The sequence below is a fragment of the Rhinoraja longicauda genome, chromosome 8 (assembly GCF_053455715.1).
Source record: "Rhinoraja longicauda isolate Sanriku21f chromosome 8, sRhiLon1.1, whole genome shotgun sequence".
Classification (NCBI taxonomy): Eukaryota; Metazoa; Chordata; class Chondrichthyes; order Rajiformes; family Arhynchobatidae; genus Rhinoraja; species Rhinoraja longicauda.
This window is the reverse complement of record NC_135960.1, coordinates 73,482,156-73,504,358: the sequence shown is the minus strand read 5'-3', so window position 1 is coordinate 73,504,358 and position 22,203 is coordinate 73,482,156. Positions and strand designations below refer to the sequence as shown.

Below are 22,203 nucleotides of genomic sequence, written 5' to 3'. Positions count from 1 at the left end.
ACAGAGGAGATTTACTAGAATGTTGCCTGGGTTTCAGCACTTAGGCTACAGAGAGAGGTTGAACAGGTTGGGTCTATATTCTTTGGAGCGTAGAAGGTTGAGGGGGGACTTGATAGAGGTTTTTAAAATTATGAGAGGGACGGACAGAGTTGACGTGGGTAGACTTTTCCCTTTGAGAGTGGGGAAGATTCCAACAAGGGGACATAGCTTCAGAATTGAGGGACAAAGGTTTAGGGGTAACATGAGGGGGAACTTCTTTACTCAGAGGGTTGTGGCTGTATGGAATGGGCTTCCGGTGGAAGTGGTGGAGGCTGGCTCGATTTTATTATTTAAGAGTAAATTGGATAGGTATATGGATAGGAGGGGATTGGAGGGTTATGGTCTGAGTGCAGGTAGATGAGACTAGGTCAGGGAGAATGGTCGGCGTGGACTGGTAGGGCCGGACAGGCCTGTTTCCATGCTGTAGTTGTTATATGTTATATATGTTATAAGATGACATGCATATACAATTTTTCCTAAAAGTCAGTCCTAAATTAGCCTTCCATCAACTTTATCAATTTTTTTTAGCTTTGAGGTGTGGAACTTTGTTTATTTCACCAGTAATCTTTATTAACTTGCTCACTTCCATGTGGTTCCTCAAACCTCATCTTCCACAAAATCAATCCTCCAACAGCAACAGTTAGCTTTTTAACTCTTCATTACATGGACTGCTTGTTTCTTTTATATTTTAAGAACAAAATGATAACAGTAATTACTGTTATGGTTAGTGTAGTGATCTGTACTGTTTTAGAATGACTTATTTAAATTAGCTTTCCAATTAGCAAAGCTTTCTATTGCTTTTATAAAGTGTCACACTAATAGAATTTTGTGAAATGTGACCAGTTCAATTACTCAGATTCCTTTCAATTTCATTTTTAAGTTAACTGACAACAAATATAAGATGTGCACTTTTCATTCTAACAATCAGCACCCTGTACTATTGTCTCTTCTGTTTAGTCCAGTGTTACCCATTCACAGTTACTCAAATCCTTTTAGTTCTCCTTGTGGATCTTGCAATTCACTTCTCCCTTCTCCTGAAAGTTAAATCTTTAGATTCTACAGATCGAGTTGATTTACAAAAATAATTTTTTCAGAAACAGATTAGAATGCAGAAAATATTTGTTATGGCCATTTCCCCTAATTTATTGTTTATGATAGAGCCCAAACTCAAGCAGATTAAGTTAAATTCACACCACTCTGATTTCAGAGACAATTCACAGGCCACTTTTGGTGTGACTCAATGTTTTCTTCATCAAAATGTATGTTTTTGTTGAGTAAACACACAATATAATAATGCACTTTTATGATTTTAGTTACAACAATGTTCACATTTTCAATCGTTTGTTGAAATACACACTTAACAATTAGCAAATGAAAATTCTTATCAAGACTACATATTAATTATACAAATTCAAATACAGAGGTTAAAGTAGATATCAAATTTGTAGACAAAATGCTGGAGTAACTCAGCGGGTCAGGCAGCATCTCTGGAGAAGGAATGGGTGATGTTTCGGGTCGAGACCCTTCTTCAGACTGATGGCAGGGGAGGGGGCAGGACAGAGATAGAATGTAGTAGAAGAAAGTAAGACTAGTGGGAGAACTGGGAAGGGGAGGGGTTGGAGAGGGAAAGGCAAGGCTATCTGAAGTTAGAGGTCAATGTTCATACCGCAGGGGTGTAAACTATCCAAGCGGAATATGAGGTGCTGTTTCTCCAATTTGCGCAGGGCTTTACTCTGACAATGTAAGAGGCCCTGGGCAGAAAGGCCAGATTGGGATTGGGAGGGGGAGTTGAAGTGCTGAGCCATCAGGAGATCAAGTAGCTTAAGATGGACTGATCTGAGATGTTCAGTGAAACAATCGCCGAGCCTGCGCTTGGTCTCGCCGATGTAGAGAAGTTGACACCTGGAATAGCAGATACAGTAGATGAGGTTCTGACCCAATCTGACCCTTCTGTCCTGGGCCTCCTCCATTGTCAGAGTGAGGCCCAGCGCAAATTGGAGGAACAGCATCTCATATTTTGCTTGGGTAGTTTACATCCCAGCGGTATGAACATTGACTTCTCTAATTTCAGATAGTCCCTGCTTTCCTTCTCTATCCCCTCCCCCTTCCCAGTTCTCCTACTAGTCTTGCTGTCTCTGACTACATTGTATCTTTGTCCCGCCCCCTCCCCTGACATCAGTCTGAAGAAGGGTGTGGAGCCGAAACGTCGCCAATTCCTTCTCTCCAGAGATGCTGCTTGACCCGCTGAGTTACTCGAGAAAGAGAGAGGGGGGGAGAGAGAGAGCGGGGGAGGGGGAAAGAGAGGGGGGGGGAGAGGGGGGAGAGGGGGGAGAATAAAGCATAAACACATCAAAACAATAAGGATACACCATTACGGTCTAAACATGTGGGTGAAATTAAACCAGAGCAAAAAAGAAACTACACTTTGGTTATTGAGTAGAACTACCACTCGTGGGAAAAAAAGCTGTTTTTATGTCTGGCTATGGCTGCTTTGACAGTCCGGAGTCGCCTTCCAGAGGGAAGTCCTTCAGAGTTTGTGGCCAGGGTGAGAGAGGTCAGAGATGATCTTGCCCGCTCGCTTCCTGGCCCTTGCAGTGTACAGTTGGTCAATGGGGGGGAAGGTTGCAGCCAACAACCTTCTCGGCTGATCGAACGATCCGTTGCAGCCTCCGGATGTCGTGCTTGGTGGCTGAGCCAAACCAGACCATGATGGACAAGGTGAGGACAGACTCAATGATAGCAGTATAGAATTGGACCATCATTGCCTGTGGCAGATTGTGTTTCCTCAGTTGCCGCAGGAAGTACATCCTCTGTTGGGCCTTTTTGACTGTGGAGTCGATGGTGAGGGAGAAGGTGTTGGGACAGGTATAGGATAACTGATTTGTTAACCTAATATCAGTTGATAGGAAAAAATTGGAATGTATAATCAAAGAGTCAGTATGAAAAGAAAATCATATGTGACCCATTTTTTGGAATTCACTGAGGCTTTGGAATAAGGAGGAAATCAGTCAAAACTATGCATTTAGATTTTCAGAAAGCTTTCATAAGGGCCCACACAGTCTGTTAGTCACAGTTAAAGCACATGGATTTGGGGATAATGCACAGGCATGGATCGGGAGTGATGAACAGAAAGCAAAGAGTAGGAACAAACAGGTCTTTCTCAAGTTGCAGGCTGCAACAAGTAGGGTATCGCAGGAATAGCTGCTTGGGTCCCAGCCATTTCACCATATGAATGATTGAATACAACTTGGGGAAAGAATTGTGAGATCATCCCATTTGATGCAGTATTTTTTAAGCAGTGATATCTTATGGAAATGTTATTGTTCATAAGGGACCTGGGTGCACATGTACACATCACTGCAAGCTAACAAACAGTTATGGGGACAAACAGTATTTTGGCTTTGATTGTGAAAGGATATGAGGAGAGGAGTAGAGAGGTCTTGCTGCAACTATATTAAGCTTCTGTGAAACTGAATCTAAAGTGCAGTGTCCAGCTTTGGTTTCCTTTCTCAAATAAGTATACACTCATCACAAAGGCAGAGCAGTGAATATTTACTCGACTGATTCCTAGGAAAGCAACTTTTGTAAGAGAATTGAATGAACAGTCTTGGCCTACATCGTACTTCAGAAGATCAGAGTGAAAGGTACAAAATTCTTGCTGGGTTTGAAACATTAGACACGGAAGCATGTTTTGCCTGACTGAGGCGTCTGGAGCCAGGTTCATAGGTCGCATAATAAGGGATCGCATTCTCAGAGTGAGGGTTTAACCTCATTCTGAGAAGTGGAGTATTGCGTAGTTAAGGTCACTATACAATCAGAAATATATGATTAAGCCAAGATGCTGCAGAAAAGATTCACAAGTATGTTGACTGGAATGCAGGCCTTGAATAAAAAGGAGAGATTGAATAGGATGGAGCTGTTTGCCTGGGAGCAAAGGCAGCTGAATGATGATATGAAAGAGGTCTATAAAATAATGACATTCATAGATAGGGTAGATAGCCAGAATCTGTTTCCTATGGTGGGGGTAACTAAAACTAGAGGCCAGAGGTGTAAGGTTAGAGGGAGTAGGTTATCTAAAGGGTAAAAGTTTCACACAAAGTGTCGTTGGTATCTGGAATCAGCTGCCAGAGAAGGTGATGGAGGCAGAAACATTAACAACACTTGAAGCATCTAGTAAAGTACTTGAATAAATAAGACAGAGAGATGTGGAATTTTTACAGCCAGTTGAAAGTAGTATAGATAGGCATGATGGTTGGTATAGATGTGGTGGGCCAAAGGGCCTCTTTCTATTCTATGCCACACTATGGGGCTTGGAATGATAAGAAATCTAATTGCTCAGAGGCTAATGTATCTTTGGAATTTTTAACCCTGGATTACTGTGGAGACACAGTCATAGAGTTTATAAATGTTAAATAATTCTCATTCAATCAACAGCAACATTACTAGTACGACACGAGTATTGGCAACACAACGTGCGGCAGATAATGAAAGTACTGGCCAAAATCAAATTGGCAATTGCATCCTTTTAGTGCGGAACTTGGAAAGGATTTAATCTCCTATTCTCAATTTAATAATCTTTCTTGTCAAGATAAGAATTTGAATTAAGATTTTAAATGATATACATTTACCATTCAAATTATGCTAAAAGTTTTTCTGGTCAATAAGCAACATGCAAATGAAAAATAGCTTATTCCATTCTGCACCTTCCACACACACCATTCAGAATTATTTGAAAACTATACTGTTCATTGCAAAGTTCACTAAAACTTTTCATCCGTTATGACTCTTTGGAGAGAAGATATGTGAATTAATTTTCAAACCTTCATCCTTCTCTCTCTGTATATGTATATATATATATAAAAATAAAACTCTCATCTTGTACATTTGTTTGTTTTCAAAATACAGCCAAAACAGTACATGATAGCGCAACAATTTTAGGCCCACCTTACTCACCATTGCCCTGCAGTTCAAATGGTTGTTATATTTTAAAAGTCATTCACTTTCCAAACTTTAAAAGTCACTTTTTAAACTTTAATAAATCCCTTTTCCACTTGCCCTGCGCAGTAATACCTCCGTGTTCGAGGTCACAATGGGTCCGCGCCTGCACAGTTGGGCCCCATTGATCTAATACTTATGTAAGATTTGTACCAGCATCTGCAGTTATTTTCTTAATACTTATGTAAGATGGCCGCCAGATCCGCACCTGCGCTCAAAGCACACTGGTTCTCTGCCGGCGCTTCTTCCCGCTTAAAGCAACGGCCGTCGCCGTCAAGCTGCCGCTACAGGAGAGGTTTGCACCCAACGGGTCCATGGGTCGCTCTGGCCGTGGCGATGGCCGCCAGGGTGAGTGGCTCCCTCTCCCCCGCCCCCGAGACTCCCCAGCCGGCAACGGGTCCACGGGTCGTCAGTTGGGGGAGGGTTACCGCAGGAGAGGTTTGGACCCAATGGGGGTTGCCGGGCCCGCAGGAGAGGTTTGGATCCAACAGGTCCACGCCCATCTAGTTTTAAATTAAAATTGAAGCATTATAAAGAAACTGACATATGGTGATTTTAAACCCGGGTGACCCTGGTAACACTGAAATATACATCATCAAGTTTAATTCCTCCAATTTACAGTGCATCAGGACAATGTAGTGCAGGCTATTCCTGGGTATTGAATGGCTTCTTTATTTACATACATACGTCAAGATTATCCTTAAGTTGGAAAATACATAAAAATCATTTCATGGTAACCATACCACAGTATTGTAATGGCATTAAAAGCACGTAAGATATGAAAGAACAGTTACTAAAAGTAGAGAAAGAGAGCAGACTATGCCAGTAGTATAAGAAAATAACTGCAGATGCTGGTACAAATCGATTTATTCACAAAATGCTGGAGTAACTCAGCAGGTCAGGCAGCATCTCGGGAGAGAAGGAATGGGTGACGTTTCGGTCGAGACCCTTCTTCAGACTCTGAAGAAGGGTCTCGACCCGAAACGTCACCCATTCCTTCTCTCCCGAGATGCTGCCTGGACCTGCTGAGTTACTCCAGCATTTTGAGACTATGCCAATATCACCATTCATCACTCAATGAACAACCCAAGTGATTTAACCCTTTCAATAACAAGAAAAAATGCAAGGCAGGGAAGATTCGTCAGGATTCACCAGAATGTTTCAGTTATAAGCGACCGGATCTATTTTCTCTAGCGAGGAGGATGTTAAGAGAAACATGACCAAGATATATCAAATTATGAGGGGTACAGATAAGTTAGACTACAGGAAACTTTTCCCCATAACTGATAACTAAAATGAGCAGACATAGATATTGGATAAGTGGCAAGAGATTTATAAGGGATTTGAGGGGGATTTTTTTTTATCTAGAGAGTGGTGACTAACTGGAATATACTTCCTGAGACTGTAATGGAAACAGATCACTGACAACCTTTAAGAGGAGTGTAGATGAGCACTTGAATCGTCCAAGCAAAGAAGGCTATTGGCCAAGTGCTGAAAGACAGGATTAATGCGATAATCAGAATGGGTTGTTTCCAGACTGTATGACTTATCACTATGACACCCCATTCATTGACCTACCCAGACTCAACCACATGAGATAAATAAATGCAAGCCTTTCTACTTTGTCACACTTACACAAGCTCCACATCAGGATATATCTTCCTCTTGATAATTTGGGGTGCAATAAAGGGCATTGTATTTTTGAAGAGAAGATGAATTTTATTCTACGTAGACACACAATGCTGGAGTAACTCAGCGGGTCAGGCAGCACCTCGGGAGAGAAGGAATGGGTGACGTTTCGGGTCGAGACCCTTCTTCAGACTGATGTCAGGGGAGGGGGCGGGACAAAAATACAATGTAGTCGGAGACAGCAAGACTAGTGGGAGAACTGGGAAGGGGAGGGGATAGAGAGGGAAAGCAGGGACTATCTGAAGTTAGGGAAGTCAATGTTCATACCGCTGGGGTGTAAACTACCCAAGCGAAATATGAGGTGCTGTTCCTCCGATTTGCGCTGGGCCTCACTCTGACAATGGAGGAGGCCCAGGACAGAAAGGTCAGATTGGGAATGGGAGGGGAAGTGCTGAGCCACCAGGAGATCAGGTTGGTTAAGATGGACTGAGCAGATGTCCTATGAAATTTTAAATTCCTATGAATTTTATTCTATTGGTGTCAGCTTTCATCATCAATAACTTACAAAGAATTAATGAAAACATGTTCTACGTAGAATTGGAAACTGTAAAGAAGAACAACATTCAAGTTCAACATAGGGCCATGATACGAAAGGATAGTGCACCAACTCACTACGCTTGTTCTTTTGCACATCTCATTGAAATGATTCTCCAATTTAAGCAATCATAGTGAATGACCAGAAACAATCAAGAAAAATGTCAAAGTAAATAATAATACAGGCGTGTTTAATATGAAAATAAATTAGCTATTATTACTGAACGAGATGTCTTTGTGAAACATACCTGTTCTGGAAAGCCTAACAATGTGGATCACGTTTTCAGAAAAAGGGGTCACAAACAGAAATTTCTTCTAAGGGTTATGATTTCTCCTCAGAGGACTCTTAGTATTCATCCACTTAATATATTGAAGACATAGGTTGATTGATTTTTAGATACTATAATTTGAATAAGGATATAATGGAAAAGGCAAAACCAATGTCAAAAATGAACCATCAGGCAATGAATTGCAATGAAGACTCGAATAGCTGAGTGGTCATTCACCATGATATTGCTCATGGTCTCAATGCATATAATTAATCCTGAAGTCCCACACCACCAGGTTCAGCAACAGCTAATTTCATATGACCATGTTCTTACCTGCACAACCCTAATCCTACCTCAGCCACAGAACACTATGGTCCACCTCTTGCACTGCCATGAACTTGTTTTTTTCCTAAATGTTTTTGCACTAATATATTTTTTTTTCCAGTCTACTTTCTTTTAGAAATTTTCATGCTCATAAGTGATAGGAGCAGAATTAGGCCATTCAACCTATCAAGTCAACTCTGCCATTTAATCATGCCTGCTCTAACTTTCCCTCTCAATCCCATTCTCCTGCCTTCTCCCCATAACCCCTAACCCGTATTCATCAAGAATCTATCTATCTTTGCCTTAATAATATCCATTGACTTGGCCTCTACAGTCTTCTGTGGCAATGAATTCCAGATTCACTACCCTCCGACTAAAGAAATTCCTCCTCATCTCCTTCCTAAAGGAACGTCCTTTTATTCTGAGGCTGTGACCTCTGGTCCTAGACTCTCACACTAGTGGAAACATCCTCTCCACATCCACTCTATCCAAGCCTTTCACTATCCAAGCCCTCTCATTCATCTAAACTTCAGCGAGTAGAGACTCAACTGAAACGCTCAAATTTTTACATGTAATTTATGTACGATTTATGTATAATTTGTTTTTTGTGTCTATGTTGCCTGTGATGCTGCTAAAAGCAAGATGTTTCATTATATCTATACTTCACTGCACTTTTGCATATTACAATAGACTTGTTTCATGTTGTATCCTAATGGAGGATATTACAATATTAAAATTGAAAGTTAGCAAATTGCAAAATATTAACGTAGAAACAGGTAACAGCAGATACTGGTTTCCAAAAAACAAAGACAAAGTGCTGGAGTAAGTCAGCAGATCAGACAGCGTTGCTGGATAGGGTGACATTTTGGGCCCAGGACCCTTGTTCAGACCTGAAGGGTCCCAACATGAAACGTCACATATCATATATCATATATCATATATATACAGCCGGAAACAGGCCTTTTCGGCCCACCAAATCCGTGCCGCCCAACGATCCCCGTACATTAACACTATCCTACACCCACTAGGGACAATTTTTACATTTACCCAGCCAATTAACCTACATACCTGTACGTCTTTGGAGTGTGGGAGGAAACCGAAGATCTCGGAGAAAACCCACGCAGGTCACGGGGAGAACGTACAAACTCCTTACAGTGCAGCACCCGTAGTCAGGATCGAACCTGAGTCTCCGGCGCTGCATTCGCTGTAAAGCAGCAACTCTACCGCTGTGCTACCGTGCCGCCCTATCCTTATTCTCCAGGGTGCTATCTGACTTGCTGTGTTACTCTAGCGCTGTGTGTCTTCAAAGTATTAATCTTTATTTAGAACTTCTACTGGAAAATGTACATATGTGGACATCAGTAAAACATATCAGATATAATAGCCTAGACAATTAAACAGACGTTAGATGAGATACAAGACCATTGCTATTGTTTGAGAATCTACATCCTAGCCAAAGTAACTGTTGTTAGAAGACAAGACAAAATATGAAGTTATTTTATGATACCCAAACTACAGATTTCCTGCCTGAAAATACAGAAGCAATTCTAGACTTCCATATCCCAGAAAGGTAACTGGTACTGATACTGGAAAATAAAGAAATGTAATTTTCACAAATGTTGCCTGACCCACTAAGTTACTCCAGCATTTTGTATCTCAAATTGAAGACTGACCTTTTTAAGGTCAGAGTTCACAAAACTGATAACTTACAACTACATCTGCAATGGAAACATTCTAATAAATGAGCAAAGCAACTCCAATATGCAATATATATTTTTTAATTCACATTACATTCAAACCAAATATTCCTAGTGGTGTGTTCACTTTTGCTTTCAAGGGTTTATCAGTTTATCTGAACAAAACCAAGGAGCTGACTTGCATGAATATTGAGGATCCAAACCTCATTATAGCCAAAGTAAATAAATAACATTGTTTTGTAATTACTATTGTAACTAAGCAGCGAAATCTGTTCTCAAGCATCTCACAACAGAAAAAATGCAATTTGCCAACACCCTACTTTATATGGAATGGTGCACATTTCTTGAAGATTTGAAAGATTAATCATCAATTTGCATTTTTAAATAAATTATTTTAGTGTAATTTCAACTTAATTGATTTGGATTGAAATTCAAAGTATCATTATCAATCTACAGCAAGCAAAATGGTTAGGATGATCAGGGCGGCAGTTAAAAACATCTAACCCCTGGCACATAGGAAAACAAGAGTTGTTTGCTTTTGTATAAAAGATTCCACTTTACTTTTCTGCTACTGGTCAAAAAGTATCCTGATTTTCTGCATATACAATAAAGCACAGGCATGAAAGAGTGGCAACTGTACAACCTACAAAAGCTCCAATAATCTGCACCCACTGTGTAGAACATGATCCATTTTATTCCCCAAATATATCCACAAAAAGGATATACATGCTGTAGTCCTTTACATGTGGAGGGATGTAAACCATTTTGAACAATAAGAGGTATATAACATTTTGACAATGTTAGATAGGGAGAGTATGTTTTGCCTGGCTGAGGAGTCTGTGCAAGGGATCAGTACCGCAAAATAAAAATGGAGGGGGGGGGGGGGGGGGTCTGGTACAGGGATGACAAGTGGAGAGATGTGCTCACTCATTGAAGCCAATTTTTTGGAATTCTATACTCCAGACAGCATTCAGAACAGAGATGAAAAAACGTCTGGATATTACAGAAATCAATGTATATATAAATGGAAGAGGTAGAAGTTTAGCCATGATCTAATTGAATGGTGAAGGGGGCTCAATTGTCTGTTCTTGATCCCATTTCTTATGCCTTTAAACTACATTTATTCTGAGGCAGAACATTCAAAACGTTGCCATTCTACCAACACCTGTAGTGTGTTTTAAATATATATAGTATAAGAAAATAACTGCAGATGCTGGTACAAATCGATTTATTCACAAAATGCTGGAGTAACTCAGCAGGTCAGGCAGCATCTCGGGAGAGAAGGAATGGGTGACGTTTCGGGTCGAGACCCTTCTTCAGACTGATGTTTCTTTTAAATGCCACATCCAATCACTCGCTTTCCCTTCCCCACTCCTACTGTAGCCTCTTCAATAGAAGTCTTCGAACTTCACTTCTAACTTCCTGTTGAGGACCCTCCTCATCCTACACAATCTTGGCCTCACATCATCCAATCTGCCCATTCATCATTTAGTCTAATCTTCACTTGTTCCTAAAGAATTCTTATCCTTGTCTGTCACTCCATCCAAACCTCTTCTAATTCTGTACTCTCAAACAGCATTCCATTCCTCTGCCTCAAAATATGCCAATGATCAACTACTCTTCAATCTATCATTGGCTACAAACAAGACTTCAATATCTCAGATGTATTTACTGAAATTTTCAGTATTCAGAAGCTTCTAGCTCCAAGTACCTTTTTAAATCTGAAGTCTTCAAGCAAGCTTTCTCAAATGATTGGTTTTGTTCCAGACCCAACAACAGTAATATTACAATACTTCCACTTTTACATATCAGGAACATAACCAGAGCACAAAACAACACTGCCCAAAGGCAAATATTTTTTTCTGCCTTGTTAGTAAGTAAGCTTCAAAAAAAATGCATCAAATGTCACCAGTTTCTAATATCCAGCCTCTGTGATAATATTTTTAATTCTGGCCAATGCAAATATCTCATGTTCATTACAAATAGGTTGATACTGCCCAAACAATTAACTTATGACTAATGATCAACTACTCTTGATAATACCAACTTCGATTCAAAACCAAATGCAAAATATGAAACATGGTATGACGTCAAAGTCCAAATTAAGCTTATTTTGTATTCGGTTTGCCTTGGATGTGATATATTATGGGAAAATCTGATTCTTTTATATTAAAAAATTACACTATAATAAATGAGTTAAACACCTGGACGGCAAAACGGTGCAGCGGTAGAGCTGCTGCCTCACAGTGCTAGATACTTTGGTTCAATCCTGACTGTGGGTGCTGTTTATGCGGAGTTTGTATGTTCCCCCTGTGACTGTGTGGGATTTTTTCTGGGTACTCCAGTTTCTTCTGACACTCCAAAGGTTTGTAGATTAATTGGCTTCTGTAAAAATTGTCCCTAGCGTATAGGATACGAAAGTGGGGAAACACAGTACGAGTGTACGGGTGATCGATGATAGGCATGTACTTGGTGGGCTGATGGGCCTGTTTCCACACTGTATCTCTAAACAAACCAAATAAACAAACTTTTTTTATTATCTGATGTTTCTCATCAGCATGTTAGAATTTTGGTTTAAATAACTATTTATTTTGGTATGGTTTCACCATCGTTGAGAAGACGAACACTAAAATGACATGTTCTATGTAGCAACCACTTGTTGATAGACCCCATGGAAGAAACTCTCTACATAGAGAGTGCAAAACCTACTACATTTGAACAGATTATACGAAAATACCCACAAATCAATGGTCTTTTTTCAGAAATAGAAGTTAAGGACCAAATAGTTTATTAAGCAAGTACAGCAGAGTAAGAAATGTGAAGGTTGAACCAAGCGATGAAGTGCACGACAGAATGTGGCAATATAACAATCACAGAAACTATCAGACAACAATCTCCTGAAATCAATATTGTATTTTAAACCAACATGTAGTTTGATCATTTTAAACCAACAGATGTTGGTCTCCTAATCTGAGGAAATACATTCTTGCCATAGGTTGAGTACAGAGAAGGTTCACCAGATTGATTCCTGGGATGGCAGGACTTTCATATGAAGAAAGACTGGATAGACTCGGCTTGTACTCGCTGGAATTTAGAAGATTGAGGGGGGATCTTATAGAAACTTACAAAATTCTTAAGGGGTTGGACAGGCTAGATGCAGGAAGATTGTTCCCGATGTTGGGGAAGTCCAGAACAAGGGGTCACAGTTTAAGGATAAGGGGGAAGTCATTTAGGACCGAGATGAGAAAGGTTTTTTTCACGCAGAGTGGTGAATCTGTGGAATTCTCTGCCACAGAAGGTAGTTGAGACCAGTTCATTGGCTATATTTAAGAGGGGATTAGATGTGGCCCTTGTGGCTAAAGGGATCAGGGGGTATGGAGAGAAGGCAGGTACGGGATACTGAGTTGGATGATCAGCCATGATCATATTGAATGGCGGTGCAGGCTCGAAGGGCCGAATGGCCTACTCCTGCACCTATTTTCTATGTTTCTATGTTAGCAACATTTTATTTCTTATATACCTTTATTTGTCCTGTTACTGCTTTCTAATAGTCTGTTTTCCTCTAACCACCTCAGAAATGACTGGTCATCACTGCATCAATTGTTTAAAAAGCTTAATAAGTCAGTTGAATCAGTGTTTTGGCAGAAAGACATCAAATCAATGCAATGGAGATCTTTAATATGGAATTTACTGATCAGTTACACATGTAATATGATATTGATGCCAATATCCCAAATCACCTGTTTTGCTGGTAGCCACAATAAAAGTAAATCAAAACAATTTTTATTAAAAAGCAGAAAAGACTAAAAGTGCTTTATGTGCAAGATTCTGAAAAATCCTGACACAATTTCACTGCTCCCCAACCCCTCGATGTTATGTTTATCGTGGCAATGAATTCCTTATCAACAAAATGCTTTTTTAATCTAATCAGCAAAAATCCAAAACTATTATTTTAGAATAATTTTTTAATCAATACTGATGCAGTCATTAGTGCAAGAATTGTAAACATTTTTCATTTCAGGCATTTCATTTCAACTCTCTCATGTCAGGTATAATGCAGTTACAATAGACAATAGGTGCAGGAGTAGGCCATTCGGCCCTTCGAGCCAGCACCGCCATTCAATGTGATCATGGCTGATCATTCTCAATCAGTACCCCGTTCCTGCTTTCTCCCCATACCACCTGACTCCGCTATCCTTAAGAGCTCTATCTAGCGCTCTCTTGAATGTATTCAGAGAATTGGCCTCCACTGCCCTCTGAGGCAGAGAATTCCACAGATTCCAACTCTCTGACTAAAAAAGTTTTTCCTCATCTCTGTTCTAAATGGCCTACCCCTTATTCTTAAACTGTGGCCCAGTTGCAACATCAAAATAAGAGCACTTCTTATGCTTGAGCTCGTGCTCACTTCTGCTAAACGTTAATTCATAAGAAACCATTACCGTCAGTGGCTTGGAAAAATCATTCCATCAACTCATTCGGTTCCAAAGAGTGTGACATCAATAAAATAGCTTGTCAACAAAATGTCAACAAACTCATCAATAGCTCAGGCCACGCAACGGGAGAAAGTGCTAAAATGAGGCCAGGTAATTTTATGAAAGAGTTGATTAACATTACACTTTCACCCATTCCAGCGGCACCTTCCTCTGCAGGGGCAGATCTAAACAAGCCCAATTCAGCCCATCAAGGCCAAGTCACAGATAACGAGAAGATGCTGCTTTAAAAAGCTGTAACTTAATCTAGATGCTCAGAGGATATATAAACACTGGTTTTGTGGTTCCAGGGTATAAATCCCTCAGTCATGCTCCCGAGTTAAACACTCACAGAAATAGATAAATAAATATATATATCATATATGTCTTGCCTCAAAAGATTGATAACAAATAAAATCAGAAATATGTTGTCACTTCTTTCTGGATTACTCAAGATTTAGGGTTACTCAATCAAGGCCAATACTTCGATGCCAAAAATTAAACAAACTCCCATTTCTCAGTGTAATTCACTCCTAAATATGCAGGGGTGTGTCTGATCATGTTTCACCGTGTAATATTTTACATTAGGTTACAAAGAATTGTTTTACACGTCTTACTTGCCATATCAAAGATTTAGTGGCCTTTATCAATGCAAACCCAACCCTGGACCTGCCCAAGTAAAATGAATGCTGGAAAAATACAAAACATGAATATTGTCTAGTGCAGGCAATGGAGTGAAACATAACCAGTTTCCACCTCCATCATCAGTCGGAGGAAGGGTCTCGACCCGAAACATCACCGATTCCTTCTTTGCAGAGATGCTGCCTGACCCGCTGAGTTACTCCAGCATTTCGTGTCTACCTTCCATCAAAAGCAAGATGATTTTGTAACCAGGCCTTGCTGTGCAGAACCGGCTTTCAGAAATGGGTGTTTCTGTTGTTACCCAGTGGAAGGCAGATTGGGGGCGGGGAGGTAGGTGGAGGGTGGAAGTTGGGGAGGGGAGGTTCAGACAGTGCTGAGACACTGAGAAGTGGCCTCTTGCCTTGCTGAAGGGGACAGTGTCGGGGAACCCCCATCAGTGATGGAGCAGAGTGAGACTGGGATTGGGGTTGCCCCGAACCCGAGCCTGTCCTGACCTGGGGAGGGGAGGGGAGGGGAGGGAGACGCGGTTAGGTGCAGACCAGACGGTGGTGATGGTGGGCAGGCCTGGCAAAGGCTGCGCTTGTCTCCAGCCCCGCCGCTCAAGGCGCCCTTCAGCAGTGGCAGTGCGGCGGGGAGGGCGGCCATGGCTGAGGCCGGGGTCCGGGCAGGGCCGGGCCGGGCCGGGGGCCTGTCGGCGGCTCCCCTGCGCCACACAGAGCAGGCTGTGGCCTGACAGCTGCCGACGGACACACACAGGGGGAGAGGGAGTGGGACACGAGGGAGTGGGACACGAGGGGGAGAGAGGCACACACAGAGCGTCCATGCCCACTGCCCGACCCTCACCTCACCTCCTGCTGCTGCCGCCTCACTCCGCGCTCCCGGCACCGCCGCCTCCCGCACTCTTTCTTTGCCTCCACGTCCTCGTCGCTTCCGCCGCACACCGAGCCGCTGTGCTGGACGAGTATCACTCCGCCGCCAACCGCCACCCCGCCCGCTGACGGCCGCCGCGGTAAGTTGAGCGCCCGCGCACCTGCCCGGTACCACCCACCCACCCAGCGCACTGGCACTGGCACTGGCAGCAATGGCCACCCAGCCACCGCACTGGCACTGGCACTGGCAGCAATGGCCACCCACCCAGCGCACCCTTCAGCGTCCTCTCTCTCCTCTTTGCACATCTTTCATTCGTTGTTCCATATCAGATGTCATCAATACAACCAAAAGTCATACCATAGCACAATCCGCAGGCGTTGCCACTTTCATTTCACTGCACATCTGTATGTGACAAATAAACTTGACTTGACTTGACTTGTCTCACACAAGACTAGACCACTTTTATTGTTATACACCATCATGGGCAGCCACACATTGCTTGCTGTCGACCATCACCCATATCTAGGAGTCGGATTGAGCCAAGATTTAAGTTAGGACGCATTTTAGTCAAGTGACTAACAAAGCAAATAGAACTTCTTAAAAGAAATTTTCACGCATGTAGTAGATCCGTCAAAGAGAACGCCTCTATTGGTCCAAATCGGAGTATTGTGGAGCGGTATGGGATCCTTTCAACAACAACAACAACAACAAGATCGCCCTGGAGAAAGTACAATGCCGAGCAGCTCGCTTTGTATGTAATGACTACAAGCACAAATCAAGTGTGAATAATAAGCTAACTTCTCTCGGATGGGATAGAAACATAGAAAATAGGTGCAGGAGGAGGCCATTCAGCCCTTCAGCCAGCACCGCCATTCATTGCGATCATGGCTGATCGTCCCCAATAAATAACCTGTGCCTGCCTTCTCCCCATATCCCTTGATTCCACTAGCCCCGAGAGCTCTATCTATCTCTACCTTAGAGCTAGGGATACCCTAGTGCTCCGCAGAATCAGGCTAAGACATTGCAATTTATCAGTCTGAAGAAGGGTCTTGACCCAAAACGTCACCCATTCCTTTTCTCCCGAGATGCTGCCTGACCTGCTGAGTTACTCCAGCATTTTGCAATTTGTAAGGAAATTCACAAAATCACGCCATCAAATCTTCCGTCATCCCAGAGCACCAACCGCCATGAAACAAGACAAAATACCAGTCCCTAAATCAACTTGCTAAATTTCAATAAACTTTGCTACCAATATTCTCTTTACCCAAGGACGATAAGGGAATGGAATATGTTACCACCCAACACACGCGCCGCTCCCGATGTTCAGTCATTTAAAAAGGGGATTGAGCAACTAGATCTCCTCAACTTGGTCAAAAACGCCCACTTCAAAATTTAATCACTACTCTACTCACGCCGATCTGCACAAGATAACCACTTATGCAGTAATAAGTTTTTACTGCAGTTTGCGCAGTAATCAACCAGAATCTCTCCACATCACCGCCTAGATATATATATACTGATCAGCCAAAACATTATGACTTGATGAGCCAAAACATTATGACCACCGGCCTAATTTGCTGTTGGTCCTCCGTGTGCCGCCAAAACAGCACAACAATGATCATGTTTACTTGGATTACCAAGTAACATTAGCAGCAGATCCTTCAAGTCCTGCAAGTTGCGAGGTGGTGCCGCCATGGATCGGACATGTCGATCCAGCACATCCCACAGATGCTCAATCGGATTGAAATCTGGAAAATTTGGAGGCCTGGGCAACACCGTGAGCACTTCATCATGTTCCTCAAACCATTCCCGAACAATGTGTGCAGTGTGGCAGGGAGCATTATCCTGCCATGTTTTGGCGGTGTACCTCTCCTTTCCTTTGACCCCACTCTCAGTCTGAAGAAGGGACTCGACCAGAAACATCCGCCATTCCTCCTTCTCTCCAGAGTTTGCTGCCTGGCCTGTTGAGTTACTCCCAACACTTTGTGTCTATCTCCAGATTTGAAACATAAAAACATGGAAAATAGGTGGAGGAGGAGGCCAATCGGCCCTTGGATTCATTGTGATCATGGCTGATCATCTACAATCAGTAACCTATGTCTGCCTTCCCCCCATATCCCTTGATTCCACTAGCCCCTAGAGCTCTATCTAACTCTCTTTTAAATTCATCCAGTGAATTGGCCTCCACTGCCTTCTATGGCAGAGAATTCCACAAATTCACAACTCTCTGGGTGAAAAAGTTTCTTCACACCTCAGTTTTAAATGGCCTCCCCTTTATTCTTAGACTGTGGCCCCTGGTTCTGGACTCCCCCAACATTGGGAACATTTTTCCTACATCTAGCATGTCTAGTCCTTTTATGATTTTATACGTCTCTATAAGAGATAGACAAATTTGCACAAGTTGCTTCAAACATTCATTTGTTCTATATCTCTCTACATCATCGTCTTTATATCTCTCATTTCCCTCTCCCCTGACTCTCAGTCTGAAGAAGGGCCTCGACCCAAAAAGTCACCCATTCCTTCTCTCCTGAGATGCTGCCTGACCAGCTGAGTTACTCCAGCACTTTGTGTCTACCTTCAATTTAAACCAGCATCTGCAGTTTTTTTCTCTTTCCCTTTACCCCACTCTCAGTCTGAAGAAGGGTCTTGACCAGAAACGTCCCTATTCCTTTTCTCCAGAGTTTGCTGCCTGTCCCGTTGAGTTACTCCCAACACTTTGTGTCTATCTCCAGATTTGCACTAGTTGCTTCAAACATCAGTTTAATTAGTAATTATGTCATAATTAATGAATTAATTAAGGCATAATTACAATTGTAGGAAGTTGCTGGTTTACACCGAGGATGGACACAAAAGCTGAGGTAACTCAGCGGGTCAGTGCAATGTGCTGTTGTCGAGGGCCGTGAGGTCTACCCCTCCACCAGGGGGACGGAGGACAGCGCAGTCGAAAATGCCGTGCCGCGCTGTTTGCTGGTCTGCTCCACACACGCAGGCTGCTGATGGACGCAACCCCCAACGATGCATGTTGGCGTTGAACTGGCCGACTCCTGTGCGGAGCCGGTTCAGGGCGACCCACTCTTTGCGGGGCGTGTCCCAGCAGGGTGGGGCTGTGGTGTTTGGTGCGACAGTGAATTGAGGAGGTCGCGATGTCTGTTCCCAACTGGTTCTCCATGCTCCTAGTATGTTGAAAGAGGATTCTGAGGGATAGGATATATATATATGCATCTATATGGACAAGAGCTGATTAGGGATAGTCTGAAGAAGGGTCTTGACCCGAAACGTCATCCATTCCTTCTCTCCAGAGATGCTGCCTGTCCCACTGGGTTACTCCAACATTTTATGTGTACCTAGGGACAGTCAACATGGTTTTGTATGTGGAAAGTCATGTCTCACAAATCTGATTGAGTTTTTTGAAGATGTGACCAAAAAGATTGATGAGGGAAGAGCTGTAGATTTATATATGAATTTCAGCACGGCGTTTGACAAGATTCCATGTGGTAGGTTCTCTGGAAGGTTAGATCGCATGCGATCAAAGGAGAGATAGCTGAATGGATAGAAAATTTGCTTCATGGAAGGAAGCAGAGGGTGACGGTGGAAGGATGTTTTTCGGACTGAGGATTATCACTAGTGGTGTGTCTCAAGGTTCGGGGCTGGGCCCATTGCTGTTTGTCATCTATATCAATGATTTGAATGAGAATGTGCAAGGCATGCTTAGCATGTTTGCAGATGAAATTTAAGTGGATTGTATTGTAGATAGTGAAGATGGTTGTCAAAAATTGCAGCTGGATCTTGATTGGTTAGGCAGGTGGGCTGAGGAATGGTTGATGGAATTTAATACAGAGAAACGAGAGGTGTTGCATTTATGGAAGTCTAACATGGGCAGGACCTACACAGTGAAAGCTAGGGCTCTGGAGAGTGTTGTGGAGCCGAGAGATCGAGGAGTGCAGGTACATAGTTCTTTGAATGTGGTGTCACAGTTAGATACGGTGGTCAAAAAGGCTTTTGGCACATTGGTCTTCATCAGTCAAAGTATTAAGTAAAGAAGTTGGGAGGTCATGTTACAGATATATAAGACATTGATGAGGCCACATGTAGAACATGGTGTTCAGTTTTGGTCACCATGTTATAGAAAAGATGTTGTCAAGCTGGAAAGGATGCAGAGAAGATTTACAAGGATGTTGCCTAGACTCGAGGGCCTGAGCTACAGGGAGAGGTTGAGCAGGCTAGAACTTTATTCCTTTGAGTGCAGAGGGATGAGGGGTTATTTTATGGATGTGTACAAAATCATGAGAGGAATAGTTAAATGCAGAGTCTTTTGCCCAGAATAGAGGAATCTAGAATCAGAGAACATAAGTTTAAGGTAAGGGGGAAAGATTTAATAGGAACCTGACGGGTAAATTTTTTTACACAAAGGTTGGGGGTGTATGGAGCGAGCTGCCAGATGAGGTGGTAGAGACAGGTATTATTGCATCATTTAAGAAAAATTTAGACAGGCACATGGACAGGATAGGTTTAGAGGGATATGTGCCCAACAAAGGCAGATGGGACTGGTGTAGATGGGGCATGTTGGTCAGCATGGGCAAGTTGGGCAGAAGGGCCTGTTTCCACGCTATATGACTCTTACCTCGGGATAAGAAGTTCAAGGATTTAAGTTTCAGCCCAGATATCAGAATCTAGGTTGACAATTCTTCTGAGGAAATGATACATTGTATTTCAGAAGATCCCATTGCACTATTTTGGAGAAGAGCAAGGGTGTTAACTTCAATGCATTGGCCAATATACACTGATCAGCCAAAACATTATGACCTGATGAGCCAAAACATTATGACCACCTGCCTAATATGCTGTTGGGCCTCCGTGTGGAGCCCCATACGCAGCAGGGTGCGATGCACTGTGTATTGTGACATATTCCTCCCGTGACCACCATTAACATTTTCTGTGACTTGTGCCACAGTAGACCTATCGGTTCGGATCAGACGGGATAGCCTTCGGTGCCCTCACGCATCGCCTGGAGTGACTAGGCTTACATACACTGGAATTTAGAAGGATGAGAGGGGATCTTATCGAAACATATAAGATTATTAAGGGGTTGGACACGTTAGAGGCAGGAAACATGTTCCCAATGTTGGGGGAGTCCAGAACCAGGGGCCACAGTTTAAGAATAAGGGGTAGGCCATTTAGAACAGAGATGAAGAAAAACTTTTTCAGTCAGAGAGTTGTAAATCTGTGGAATTTTCTGCCTCAGAGGGCAGTGGAGGGCAGTTCTCTGAATGCTTTCAAGAGAGAGCTAGATGGAGCTCTTAAGGATAGCGGAGTCAGGGGGTATGGGGAGAAGGCAGGAATGGGGTACTGATTGAGAATGATCAGCCATGATCACATTGAATGGTGGTGCTGGCTTGAAGGGCCGAATGGCCTACTCCTACTCCTACTCAAGAGAGAGCTGGATAGAGCTCTTAAGGATAGCGGAGTGAGGGGGTATGGGGAGAAGGCAGGAACGGGGTACTGATTGATAGTGATCAGCCATGATCGCATTGAATGGCGGTGCTGGCTCGAAGGGCTGAATGGCCTACTCCTGCACCTATTGTCTATTGTCTATTGTCTATTGATGAGCCTTGGGCGCCCAACACCCTGTCGCCGGTTTGTGGTTTGTCCCTCCTCGGACCACTGTCGGTAGGTACTCACCACTGCTGACCGGGAGCACCCCACAAGCCTTGCCGTTTCAGAGATGCTCTGACCCAGTCGTCTGGCCATAACAATTTGGCCCTTGTCAAAGTAGCTCTGGTCTTTACACCTGCCAATTTCTCCTGCATCCAACACATCAACTTCAAGAACTGACTGTTCACTTGCGTCCAAATATTTCCCACCCGTTGACAGGTGCCAAAGTAACAAGGTAATCAATGTTATTCACTTTACCTGTCAGTGGTCATAATGTTTAGGCTGATCGGTGTATTATCCCTCAATTAAAAGTAGAAAAGCAGATTTACTGCTGATCACAATTTTGTTTATCGAGGTTACTGTGCAGAAACTGGCATTATATCACAAAAGTATTAATTTACCATAAGGTGCTTTGGGACACATAGAAGTTGTCTGAAAGATACTTTATTTTTCATTGTCCCAATTGATGAAATACAGTGTCTTTCATAACGTTATCTTTTTGCCAAACTTGTATCAAGTTGCAAACTGCTGTGTGGTAAAAATGGGACAATAATTTTATGCCGCATTTTTGCTCCATGTTTACAAAGAGATTTTGCAGTTGTACAGAACCTCATCTTGCCTCCTCTTCTAAGATCTCATCTTGAGTTTTGTGTGCAGTTTTGATCTCCTCATCAGAAGAAGTTCATGCTCTGGCGGAAATTCAACAAACATTCACCAAACTGATTCATGTGATGCCAGGACATGCATCAAGAGTGATTGACTCAGTTCGGCTCGTATTCACCAGAGTGCAGAAGAATGAGAGGGTATCTCATTGAAGTTTATATAATTCTAATAGGACCGGTCAGAATGCATACAGGAAAGATGTTTCTGGTGGCACAGAGTTGAAGACCTAGGGTCACAATGTGGCAATAAGGCAATTAGGTTTGAAAAGAGGAGAAATTTCTTCAATTTCTTCAACCTTCTCCCAATGGGTGGTGAACCTGTGGAATTCTCTTCCCCAGGAGTCAAGCTGAGTTCATAGTT

General features: G+C 42.6%; 1 protein-coding gene across 2 annotated transcripts in view; it reads right to left on the bottom strand.

The window, feature by feature from the left end:
* Positions 1 to 15,724, bottom strand: part of rab5b (RAB5B, member RAS oncogene family) — a 59,815-nt gene extending 44,091 nt beyond the window's left edge. The window contains exon 1 of one of the 2 annotated variants that reach the window (XM_078404286.1): positions 15,502 to 15,724. The gene's annotated coding sequence lies outside the window, so the exon portion shown is untranslated. The remainder of the gene's footprint in view (positions 1 to 15,501) is intronic. The other variant, XM_078404285.1, reaches the window with a different exon arrangement.
* Between the last annotated feature and the right edge of the window lie 6,479 nt (positions 15,725 to 22,203).